Raw genomic sequence first — 11397 nt, 5'->3', positions numbered from 1 at the left:
TGTGAAGGAGAGTCCCACGATTTGTAAACTTTTGTAAACTAATACTGGACTTTCCAAAAACGTCATCATGCTTGGAACTCAAGTTGCACTCCAGTCGAGAAACGTTTGGTCAAGGGCCAGGAAAAGACAAAGACTCTCCCCTTGCAAAAGGTCTGAGTATATCAAAAGTGGGGCTAGCTGGAGAGGGAGGATGGTTAGATGGGCACTAGCATGCCTATGGGACTTTGAGGTGAAGAAGGAGCTTGAACCTGTGTTTTCAGACTTCCTGGGTGGCCTTGAACAAGTCACTTAGCCTCTTGGTGCCTCGGTTCCCCATCTGGGAAATACCAACTCACAGAGGTGCCGGGAGGATAACAACATTAAATATAGTGAGGGGCTCAGAAACTGCAGTGATCGGAGCCAGATAAGTTCCATGGATAGACAACCGGAGGGTCAGCTGAGAAGCGAGCCAACCCTGTATTCATCCTTCCTTCTGGGTCATCTACCAAGTCACTCGCTCAACACAGTGCAGTGGTATTAGTTGGTGACAGTGAACCATAAATACATCTCCATACAGAATTATTCCTAGTCAGAAGACTCTTGTTGGGCTCGTGTTAAGGTTGCAAATGAGTAACTATTCACATAAAACCACCCCAAATACTGGGAAAATCAGGGTATTTGGAGTTAAGATTCCACAAACAACCTTAACTCTGACCCACTATTAAGACCCATCTGATCACAAACCTTCCCCTCACACACCATACACAGAGAATCATTCTTAGATCTATTCCCATCTCAAGTCAGCCCCAACCATCCTCCAGTTCATGGCAAGACACACCAACATCTTGCTTCCTACCCATATAAAGGACAGAAAGCGCAATGATAGACTGGGTTCTTTGGCTCACAGACCCACCTCTCTGCATCATCCAGCCAACCTCTTGAGGCAGCTGAGAAACAGTCTGTTCTTCTCCTTTTGCCTGAAGATCTCTAGCTTTAATCGGTCTACTGTTCACCTGTACTCTGTCCATTCTACCCATGAGCCGCAGAGCCAGAGCACCAATCAATGGAGCCGACTGAATCTTGCGGACAGTATATATGGCATTTTCTTTTGTAGTCAACGATGTGAACAGTTTGAGATGTTGCAACACGTGTGATGTCCACGTAGCCGTGTCCCTGTCAGATGAGCACGCGGTCAGGACCGGGACTGTCTGCAGAACCTGAGGTCTCAATTTCCTGACTTTTGACTGTTTCAGTTTTTTTAAATAGCAACAAAGTTCTAACAATATGTTAATGCAGCTAGTTACCTGAACAAGACATTGTCTGGGAGTTTCCTAATTTAGAAAAATCCTAACATTTAGAAATTGTTATGACATAAAAGTGTCTTAAGAAATATACATTTTCCTGAGAAAGCTGTGATATAACAAACTCATGTCCAGACTAGCGCTCCTGGGACAGGTGCATATGGAGACTTCATCAATAGCTCCACTCCTGCGTAGCTTAGAAGCTCTACCTGCATTCCCCGTCCTGTGGCGTTTATAATCTCCATAGGATTCACAGCTCAAGTGGCCTCTCTGGCCCTGCTGAGTTTATAAATACAGCAAAAACTTTGGCCCTACTTGCTTTTCTTTTGTCCTGCAAAGTTTATACGCATTGGAGGCTTCCTGCTTTGGACGACTCTCTGGTCCTGTAGGGTTTAGATACCTTGCAGGCCAAAAGAGAGCCACTGAGGGCAGGACCAGGAGTTTGCATCGCCTGCATGCCTATGGAGTTTATAAGCTCTCCAGGACCAAAGCTTTTAGGTTCAACTCTGTAGCCCACCCTGCTCCTGTGGTTCTTATATGCAAGCTCCCCAGAATAGAAAGGCCTTTACTGTGCACAGCATGTGAGCTTATATACTTAGCTAGGCACAAATGGAGCGTATATACTTCTCCAGTGACCGGCAGAACAGACTTTGCAAACTCTGCCAACAGCTGTGTGGATTTTATAGAATGCCAGTGTTCCTGGGCTCTATACATTCTGCAGGATGCTCACAGGACCAGAACCACAGCAGCTGCTTACTCCAGATCTACCCCCAAGTGCCAACAACAGTCAAAGGCACCGGTCCTCTGTGAGGGCAGCAGAATAAATCACATTTGAAGTTTTTAGGCTAAACAGTTTAAATGTCCAGAGACTTACCATAGCAAAAACTCCTGTCCACATCTGAGGGGCATCTCGCTGGATTACCCCCAAATATTCTGGAAAAGTTCTCCGGCAGGGGAGCATGCATCAGAACAGTCAGGCAGCTCAGTTTCATTTGAGGAGGTCAGAGGAAGGAGAAAAGCCAGACTTGGAACAGAAAGCTAGGAACGAGGGAGAGATCTTCCTAAAGGGGACTGAGAAAAGGTAGCTACCAGTGGGCTAAGAAGCCATGCTGCCACAGGCGGAACAAAGTCTCTGATCTGGCTGGCTACTAGCCTTCGTTGCCACTCTCAGGAATTTGACTTGGAACAACGCACTGGAGTCTCTCCACACGGTGACTGGGGCTTTTGGTGCCAGGAGTAAACACAGCACTTTGTGCTCCGTAAGGCATCCTGCCATGGTGCAGACTGTCAGTGACCCTCTCCCCTTCCCCACCACCAGGGCCGGAGCCTGGGATGCAGAGACAGCATTACCTGCACCGTTAACGTTCGACAGCAAGCAGCACATGAAGCAACCCCATCACCAATAATTACTTGCCCATCTCCTGAAGGAGCAGAGCAGCTTCATAGAATTATAGAATCATAGACTATCAGGGTTGGAAGGGACCTCAGGAGGTCATCTAGTCCAACCCCCTGCTCAAAGCAGGACCAGTCCCCAACTAAATCATCCAAGCCAGGGCTTTCTCAAGCCTGACCTTAAAAACTTCTAAGGAAGAAGATTCTACCACCTCCCTAGGTAACGCATTCCAGTGTTTCACCACCCTCCTAGTGAAAAAGTTTTTCCTAATATCCAACGTAAACCTCCCCCACTGCAACTTGAGACCATTACTCCTTGTCCTGTCCTCTTCTACCACTGAGAATAGTCTAGAACCTTCCTCTCTGGAACCACCTCTCAGGTAGTTGAAAGCAGCTATCAAATCCCCCCTCATTCTTCTCTTCTGCAGACTAAACAATCCCAGTTCCCTCAGCCTCTCCTCATAAGTCATGTGTTCCAGTCCCCTAATCATTTTTGTTGCCCTTCACTGGACTCTCTCCAATTTATCCAAATCCTTCTTGTAGTGTGGGGCCCAAAACTGGACACAGTACTCCAGATGAGGCCTCACCAATGTCGAATAGAGGGGAACGATCACGTCCCTCGATCTGCTGGCTATGCCCCTACTTATACATCCCAAAATGCCATTGGCCTTCTTGGCAACAAGGGCACACTGTTGACTCATATCCAGCTTCTCGTCCACTGTCACCCCTAGGTCCTTTTCCACAGAACTGCTACCTAGCCATTCGGTCCCTAGTCTGTAGCTGTGCATTGGGTTCTTCCGTCCGAAGTGCAGAACCCTGCACTTATCCTTATTGAACCTCATCAGATTTCTTTTGGCCCAATCCTCCAATTTGTCTAGGACCCTCTGTATCCTATCCCTGCCCTCCAGCTTCTCCCAGACAGAAACAGGAAAGGAAAGGGAGGATACACACTACATGACCAGTAAATCAGCCCCAGAGAATCTCCGCCTGCCATCTTCCTTGGCATTCCCACCTTCTGCCATTCCCTTCCTCTCCTTTTTGTCTCCACTGTTAGTCCAGCTCCCTTCCGTATACTCCCAGGTAACCCCTGTGAAAACAGGGCTACGGTTGAGTATGCACCTCAGGAATTTCACATACAACCCATTCCAGGGCTGTTGTCCTGATCCCCAAAACAGGCACCGTAAGCCAAGGAGATTCAGGTGTAAGGTTAACCTTACAAGGAAGTGACGTATGTTCAGGTATGGAAATGCACAATTAGGGCACCCAAACAACCTCACCCCAGCCCTGCAGGCCCCCAGGCAGTAAGCGGACAATTCTAATTGGAGAAGATCACTGGTCCCAGAGTAGATAACCCTGATTTTTAAAGATGCATTTGATTTTTTTCCATGTTTTTCTCCTGACAGTATAAAAGGTTTCTTCCCAGAGGGCAACTTGGCTTTACTCCCGTTGGGAACAATGGGAGTTGGTGGCCATTTTGAAAGAGAGAGCCACCATCTTCTCTGAAGGCATTTCTATGGACACTTTTTCAGATGGCTACTGTCCACATGTAGAACCCCTAGCATCTTTTGTGCAGAATTCCCTACCGGAACTCTTGCTGGGAGGGGCCTTCAGACCCCCATAGCTATGGCTAAATCTGTCCCGAGACTTTCCAGACTGCAACATTGTCATAGGCTTCATTATTCACAGAGATGATCTCTAGCCCAAAATAGGTTCCCCCTTAGACAAGATGGCATCTAAAATCATCTAGATCTCTCAATGTAGAGACTGAGTGCTGGCTTCAAGCCCCCATTGCAGGAACGAATCAGGCTGGGGAGCCATGGGTGAGTCATGCTGGTGAGGGGGAAAGACTGGCAGAGCAATGGTCTAGTTCAGATGAAACCCAGACCCCGTGTCAGTGAGAAGCCGGGAGAAAGGCTGAAGAACGACCACCACTCTGTCCTTATAGAAGGAGTACATGGGAGGAACCGCCAGCACATGGGGCTCACCCAGCTGAGTGGAGGGAACAGTGGCAAGAACAGCTGCCATTTCAGGGGAGCAGCAAAGAGACCAGTCTGGGAACGGTCCCAAGCGAACCCGGATATGCTTAGTGAGAGCCACGGTAAGATGCCAAGACAGAGCAGGAAGCTTCAGTGGAAAAAAGAGGTGAAGGCAAGGCTGTTTCAAGAAGTACTGCAATGAAAGGGGAGCAATAATCTCGTGGAAGGCAGGCCGAGCTTTAGATCCACTGCCAGCCCCTCTATAGTGCTTCACACAAACCTGAGTTCAGACTGCTCCAGTCGTTGTCGCACAAGACTCAGGCCTGGCCATGAAAGGGAGACAGCTCTTACCTTCCGCCCAGTAAAACACCTTCCTGCCGCTTCACATAGGGGTTCTGGAGGAAGGGTTTATGAGGCACAAGCGGAACCCTCTGCACTCCCATGATAAATCAGGGCCACAGAGAGCCTCATCACTAAGCAGAGAGATGACGAGTCCAAATGGAGAATCTGCCCATCGCTGAGAGGAGAGATCTGGAACTGCAGGATTCCAGAGGAACTAGTTGCAGTTGACACTGGCCCTCCCAATAGACTTGAGGGATGCCCTATTTCACACCCAAAGGGCCAGAAGAGTAGCAAATGAGAGTTTCTATTCAGTCAAATGAGCCAGCTGAAGGAACTAGAGATTTTGCTGTTGACTTGAATTGGGGCTGGATTTTTTTTATGTTACTAGTAATCATATTTATTATGAAAGCACGTAGGGACCAACAGGGCCCCATTGTGCTAGCCATTGAAAGACAGTAATAGACAGTCCTGGCCCTCAAGACCTTACAATCTAAACAGACAGGATAGACACAAGGCAGGGGAAAGGGGCGTAACACACCAGCATGGTGAACAGTGTGATAGCAACAAACGTCACATTAGTTCCACGATTATTATTATTGTGGCGTGGCATGAGCCCTTAAAGTATTCAGCTGGAGAACATAAAAGCAACGACTAAAGGAGAGACAATTAAGTTATTGCCCTGACAAATCCTAATTTGTAATAGCAAATATGGTTATAATTTACCTTTACAATATACAAGACACAGGTAAAACCTCACTGATGTATTTTTTAATTAGTGTAGGGATTTTATAACCCTTTCGTGTTTTTGCTAAGAATAGTTCCATCAACAGCCTTAGAGAGTATCCGTTACTAGGATTAAAATGCTGAAAGATCTCTTTAGAACAGGGTACACAGTTCTTGAAAAACAATGCCAAATAGCTCCATGACAACTACACATTGATCTCAAAAACATAGCATACCACCCCCTAAAATTCAAAATCCGGCCCCACAGAACTTCAGTAAAGACTGTCAGAGCAAATTAGTTTGTGTGTGCACGCAGAGAGGGGAATTTGGAGCGGTCAGCAGTGCACATTCAGTCAGCTGGCCGCGAACAGGTTTCCAGCAGGACACGTTGGCTTTTCAGAAGCTCCAAGATCACGGAAATTATCAGTCCAACACACTAATGCAGATTTTTCTCCTCAGTTCAGTCTGAAATGGGGAAAGACCCAGTCACTAACTCCCAAAGGAACTAGCTCACAATACAAGTTACAAACAACCAGCATCAAACAAGTGAGATGAAGTAAAATCCTTTCCTTTAACAGTCGTACTCATGTGCACGAGCATACAAAATCTAGGCTATTGCAGTGAATCCAGAGTTCTGCACGCTACCTACCTTAATCTCTTTCTAGCTCTCATTTACTAACACAACAGTATTTCTGATTCCAAAAGATTGCCTCAAAATCTCTCAAGATGTAACAGGTCACAGCTAGGGTCTGGGAAAGCGTGTACAGGATGGGCCGGGATGACTGGTTAGCTCGGACCATGCTCCACTTAGGCAACAGCCAGGAGGAGGCTAAAACTGTCAGCAAGGCAATCTCCATCTCTGCAACTTTTATGGTCCAGGCCCGCTCCCACTGAAGTCAATAGGAGTTTGCCACTGAATTCAGTGGGAGCAGGACTGGGCCCTTAGGTTGGGGATAGTTTCCTCCTGCTGAGGCCCGACTGGGAAGGTCATAGGGTCACTGCCGGCTCCGGCGTTTTTGCCACCCCAAGCGACAAAAAAAACAAAACAAAAAACCTTGCCACCGAACACGGAGGCGAAGCGATGGAGCGGCTGCCGAATTGCCACCGGCAACCGAAGAAGAGTCGCGTCCCCGCCGCCAAATTGCTGCCAAGCGCGAAACGCGCTGTGACGGAGCAGCTGCCGAATTCCTGCCACCGCCGCGGGAGGATTGCCGCCCCAGAGCCCGACGTCCTGCCGCCCCTTTACATTGGCTGCCCCAGGCACCTGCTTGGTTCGCTGGTGCCTGGAGCCGGCCCTGCATAGGGTTGTCTAAGGAGCCCACACTCCTAGGCCTACTTCTTCCATTCTGCCACATGGCAACTTCCTGTTGCTGCTTGCAGTCCTTCTGCCCCCATCCAGAGACTTGGGGATAGATGGCAGGAGGATGAGAAAAAGGCCCTATCAGGATTTTGTGCTGGTTTTTGACTCTAGTTTTTGACTCTACAGTGACACCTACTGGTATCATGTATTTGATTGTTCACACCATGCTTCTGGAACATCTGGCGTTCACTTCGGATCTCGCCACTCACATACAACACAGCTGGGTCCCACTCCTTCGAGACCACTGCATAATTGAGAACCCTGCTGGTTAGACTCGGAAAGCACGAATCCGGTCATTACTACGTCTCCGGGGGCTGCCTAATGCCTAAATGGTCCCAAAGTTTCTAAAGGATCACTGGTTCTGGTTGCCTCTGGTTCTGTTGCTCAGCTTAAGACAACCTGGGCTGATTCTGACGTCCATTCCAGCTGCTTGGCAATGCTGCAGTGCATAAGGCAGCCTGAACTCCACCTAACCAGCTCCACGTGGAGAGAGAGGGACTCCCTGAGGGGTGCAGAGCAGGTGCAGCAGACCACCTCTCTGGGAGGACAGCCTGCCCAAGCCCTTTGTCTCTGGGCTCTGCACAGCTGGCTGCATCCTTTGCCAGGGACAGCCCCAGGATCAGTGGAGTGCAGATGTGGCTTAAGGCTACCTCCCTCCTACACTCATCCCCTTTGGTCCTGCCCCAGGTGCTGCCTGGTCAGACCAGAGATCTGTCCCTCCTGCTGCTCCCAGTGATGTCAGTGGGAACGGAGAACCCGCAGCCCTTCTGGGGACTGGGACAGCAGCGTTTCTCAGACTTAGTGCCATGTTGGGACAGGTTGGCTGTAGGGCCGTACTTCCCACCTGGCCACGAGTGCTGTGTCCCCTCCTAGATCGAAAGGACCCTCCCCACCAAAGGGGCTTGTCTCACCCCAGGAGAGTCTCTTGCACAGCCCACTAGCTTTGCCTGAGAGTCCATGTAAATGTCCCCTGTCTTAACTTCATCCTCCCTTCCCAGCTGCACAACCTGATACGACCCTACATGACTCTCCATCCTCAGTACCAGATTAATCCTGGAGCCCTAAGGTGCAAACTCCATACCTGCCACTGCCAGAGTGGGGGGTCTCCTCCCAGGAAAGAAGTTTTAACACCCAGCCAGAGCTCCATAGGAGCCCCCTGGGGGTGGCTGCATGCCTGGGAGAAGAGTCCTGTGGATCGCATAGGCCCGCCCTGGCCCTACTCATTCCTGGGGCTGGGCCAGCCAACTCCCTGTCCTTCTGTGCAGAGGGAAATGTGGATGGATCGCACGGGGACGTCTTTGCTCCTGGAAGACTGATCTCCTCCCACGGCTGCAGCCTAGAGCCAGAGAAGTCAGAGCAGCTAGTGCAGCAGCAGAGGGAGGTTCCATTATCAAGCTGTCTACTGGCTTTGACATTGCTGTGCTTCCTCCCAGCTGGACTCGGCAGCGGAGGGACTGAGGGGGCCTGACTGAAAGCAGGATGTGTTTGGTGGACAGTTCTGCCCCCTGACAGGTGTGTGTTCTCCATGGCCTGCAACAGCCTGGGCAGCCGTTACTGAAACACCCCGTCACGTTCTGGGGTACAGTCAAGACCAGTGAGGGCTAGGTCACTGCCTGCCCTGTAGTCCTAAGTGCTTCAAAAGGCTCTGCTGCTGTGGGGTGCTTGTCTGGACGCTCCTAGCTAGCAGAGCAGCCTGCATTGAGTGTCTGTGGGGTAGGCAGCTCTGATTCCAGCACACTCTGCTTACAGCTGGCAAGTTGACCCCAACACACCTGCAGGCCTGGATTTTCCCCAAACCGTGTGCTCTGCCGTGTTCAGCTCTCTGCTGGGTCATTCAGAAAGACCAAACCCCCACATCTTGCCACATTCACCAGAGTTAACGTTCACGTTACATCAAACACAGCCCTGGGCTGGCTTAGATGAAAAGCAAAACAAAACAAAAAGTGAGAGGATTTTGAGTGAGTTTGCGTACAAGGGATAAAGTTAGAATTGGTTGCAAACAAATAAGTGAAAAACACTTTTCAGAGGCTAAGGTCTTAACAAAACAAGTGACCGACAGCCTTTTGTTCAAAGTAGTTTCCTACCAGTCTATCTTCCAGCAAGATGGCTGACCACCTGTCTGGTCAGGATCTCCCCAATTCCTCATAACTCTACTATCCTCTCGGTGTTTACAAATTGATCATTTCCACATTTGTTCCAGTATCTTTCCAAACATCAAAGTTAGGCCAACCCATCTAGAAATCCCTGGGTCCTGTTTGTTCCCCTAAAAGATAGGTGCTGTGTTTGCCCTTCTCCAGTCCTGTGAGAACTCACCCATCCTCCAGGACTTCTCAGAGCTAATTGCTAACTGTTCTGAGATGGCTCCAGCTAGTCTCTTAAGCTTAAGATTCATCCTAGAATGAATCTCATCAGGCCCTGTCAACTTGAATACATCTAACTTATCTAAATATTCTTTAATCTGTTCCTTCCCTATGTTGGTTTGTGTTCCTTCCCCCTTGTTGTTAATATTAATTGTGTTGAGTATCTGGTCACCATTAACCATTTTAGTGAAGACTGAAGCAAAACAGGCATTAAACACCTCAGCCTTCTTGATGTCATCAGTTATTAGCTCTCCTTCCCCACTGAGTAGAGCACCGCCACTTTCCTTTTTCATTCTCTTGCCCTTAATGTATTTATAGAACCTCTAATTATTGCCTTTCATTTCCCTCGTTAGGTAGAACTCAATTTTTGCCTTAGACTTTCTGATTTTGTCCCTATGTGCTTGTGCTTTTGTACTCCTGTTAAGCAATTCATCTATATTTCCACTTTTTGTGGGATTTCTTTGATTTTCAGGTCATTAAAGAACTCTTGAGCCATATTGGCCTCTTACTATTCTTCCTGGTTTTCCTTTGCATCAGGATAGTTTGCAGTTGGGCATTTAATTTTGTCTCCTTGAGAAACTGCCAGCTCTCCTGAACTCCTTTTTCGCCTTAGATTTTCTTCCCCTGACACCTTACCTACAGTACTCTGAGTCTGTTTCAGTCGACTTTCCTGAACTCCATTGTCCTTGTTCAGCTGCTCTCACTCCTCCCTGGCTTTAGAATCATGACTCTATCATTTCACAGTCATTTTCACCCAAATCGCCTTCCACCTTCAGAGTTGCTGCCGATTCCGCCAAGTTGGTCAGAATCACGTCTAATGTGGCTGTCTCCTGGTTACTTCCGCCACTCTCTGAAACAAAAATGTGTCCAACCCATTCCAAAAACATATTGGAAATTTTGAAGGTGGATGGATACACTTTATCAGAGTCAGTCGGGAGGTCTGAGACCACCTGCTTTCAAGACCAGATGCAAACACCAGAGCCATTCCACCTGACTCTCTCCCAGTTCATGTAGGACAGAGATCCCAGCTGATTCATAGATTTTAAGCAGGGCTGTCAAGCGATTAAAAAAATTAATCGTGATTAATCATACAATTTAAAAAATGAATCGTGATTAATCGCACTGTTAAACAATAATAGAATACTGTTTATTTAAATATTTTTGGATGTTATCTACATTTTCAAATATATTGATTTCAATTATACCACAGAATACAAAATGTACAGTGCTCACTTTATGTTTATTTTTTATTACAAATATGTGCACTGTAAAAAACAAGAGAAATCATATTTTTCAATTCACCTAATACAAGTACTGTAGTGCAATCTCTTTATCATGAAAGTTGAACTTACAAATATAGAATTATGTACAAAAAATAACTGCACTCAAAAATAAAACAGTGTAAAACTTTAGAACCTACAAGTTCACTCAGTCCTATTTCTTGTTCAGCCAATCGCTCAAACAAGTTTGTTTACATTTGCAGAAGATAATGCTGCCCTCTTCTTGTTTACAATGTCACCTGAAAGTGAGAACAGGCATTTACATGGCACTGTTGTAGCCAGCGTTGCAAGGTATTTAAACGCCAGATGCGCTAAAGATTCGTATGTCCCTTCATGCTTCAACCACCATTCCAGGGGACATGGGTCCATGCTCATGATGGGTTCTGTTTGATAACAATCCAAAGCAGCGTGGACCGATGCATGTTCATTTTCGCAGGTTTCAGAGTAATAGCCATGTTAGTCTGTATTCGCAAAAAGAAAAGGAGTACTTGTGGCACCTTATAGACTAACCAATTTATTTGGGCATAAGCTTTCGTGAGCTACAGCTCACTTCATCGGACGCATACTGTGGAAAGTTTAGAAGATCTTATTATATACACACAAAGCATGAAAAAATACCTCCTCCCACCCCACTCTCCTGCTGGTAATAGCTTATCTAAAGTGATCACTCTCCTTACAATGTGT

The sequence above is a fragment of the Eretmochelys imbricata genome, chromosome 12 (genome assembly GCF_965152235.1).
Source record: "Eretmochelys imbricata isolate rEreImb1 chromosome 12, rEreImb1.hap1, whole genome shotgun sequence".
Lineage (NCBI taxonomy): Eukaryota > Metazoa > Chordata > Testudines > Cheloniidae > Eretmochelys > Eretmochelys imbricata.
This window is presented reverse-complemented; position numbering follows the sequence as displayed.